Source organism: Odontomachus brunneus, unplaced genomic scaffold (genome assembly GCF_010583005.1).
Source record: "Odontomachus brunneus isolate Ranch 3 - 2012 unplaced genomic scaffold, Obru_v1 Obru_scaffold_051, whole genome shotgun sequence".
Taxonomy (NCBI): domain Eukaryota; kingdom Metazoa; phylum Arthropoda; class Insecta; order Hymenoptera; family Formicidae; genus Odontomachus; species Odontomachus brunneus.
In genome coordinates, this window is record NW_022639501.1 from 1120991 (window position 1) to 1122737 (window position 1747).

A 1747-nucleotide genomic window follows, 5' to 3' on the forward strand; every position below is an offset into this window, starting at 1 on the left:
AGAGAGAGAGAGAGAGAGAGAGAGAGAGAGAGAGAGAGAGAGAGAGAGAGAGAGAGACTTAGAGAGGATCGCACTCATAAGGTCTCTCCAGTATCCGTCGTTTGGCGATAACGCGAACGTCGACGATGTAGTATTAGAGTAGGATAAGCAGTTCTGTCCCCCGCTTGCAACTCGATTTTCGAAATCGTTCCCACAGCGGAAAGCGTTTGGCGAAATGTCTGGTGGAACGTTAGCGCGAAGCAGGAAACAAGATCCCGTATACATTCTATACGTTATACTCGTTTATATGCAGCGTCGCGCCGGCCTGCGCTCTCGGATATTTGGTATCTAACTTTCGAGGGTTGTATCGTTAAGTCGGCGCTTCTGAATTAACACCGGAAATGCGCGACGCTTTCGTCTCGGCCTCCGTTTCGGCGCGACCGCGGCATTATCGATTATACGAATGATTGCGCCTATATATCGTAATTTCTCGGTTTCCCGCATCTTCGCCGCTCTTTCACTCCTTTTTTCGTGTTGCTCCGTTTCCCTGTTTCGCGACCTCTTTCCTGGCCATTGATTCTCGATAGTGCACCCAGAGGAACGATAAACTCCATCAGTTTTTAATTTAGATTAACGTCGACTTCAACGCGCACACAACGACCTATGTCTTTTCTACTTACACGATTACGCTGTTTGATCCACAGAAGGACGGCTCTCACATCTGCCGGAAGCTCGGTAATTTATCCTTTCCAATGGTCTTCTTTTCAAGTCGCTAGGACGTTTGCCAGTGGAGTTATTGATGTTTGCATCGATCCCCATGATCGGCCGGCACTCACGCTAAAGCAGATTGGGATAGGTCGCTGCATGACGTCTGAATGAAAACAACAGCCGCATTTCACAGTGAGGTGAACAACCGCGACTGTGCGCGCTTGAGTCACGAAGTGGAGGTAATGAGCCGCGGAGTGGGGGTAATGAGCCGCGGAGTGAGGATGGCGAGCCTTGTCCCTGCTGCGTACCGCCACGTATTTAGTACAGAGTAAGCTGTGAACCATGAAGTAAGAGATAAGGAGATCGAACTTGATAGGGCGCGAGTAGAGAAAGTGATCCTGATTCATGTCCCTTTAATTGAAAAGGAATCCGCTGAAAGAAATAACTTCTTATGGTTGGGCGCCATTTATAAAGCAATAAATTATAGCGAGATAAAATATATTTGTCTCAATTTTATTCAATAATGTAGCTCTTTAGAGCTGCACTACTGAATTGATGCAATAAGAGTGAGACAAGTATATTTAACTCGCTCTAACTTATTGCTTTACAAATGGCGCCCAACCATAAGAAGTTATTTCTTTCAGCAGATTCTCTCTCAATTAGGGAACACTTTCGTTCAGGACCACTTTCGTTTCACGGAGTTCGACATCCTTCCCTCTTACTTCATGCTGTGAACATATGATTGACACAATTTCATGATTCCTGACACGCATGCTGATCGACAGCTTAGTTCATTCTCAGCACAAATCTTCTAATAACGTCGCGCCGGTCTGCGCTCTCGGATATTTGGTATTTAACTTTCGAGGTTGTATCGTTAAGTCGGCGTTTCTGAATTAACACTGGAAATGCGCGACGCTTTCGTCTCGGCTTCCGTTTTGGCGCAACCTGAAAGAACGATAGCGGTTCAGTGAACTGAACTGATGAGCAGCGTGCGTGTGAGAAGGCATGAAATCGTGGTCGTGCGACACGTGTCCTAACCTACCACACAACAGCGAGAGCA

The 1747-nt window shown here is 46.7% G+C and overlaps 1 protein-coding gene across 1 annotated transcript in view; it reads right to left on the reverse strand.

The window, feature by feature from the left end:
* Window positions 1-1141, reverse strand: part of LOC116845358 (armadillo repeat-containing protein gudu) — a 14276-nt gene extending 13135 nt beyond the window's left edge. The window contains exon 1 of the mRNA XM_032817939.1: window positions 660-1141. The gene's annotated coding sequence lies outside the window, so the exon portion shown is untranslated. The remainder of the gene's footprint in view (window positions 1-659) is intronic.
* Window positions 1142-1747: the final 606 nt, after the last annotated feature.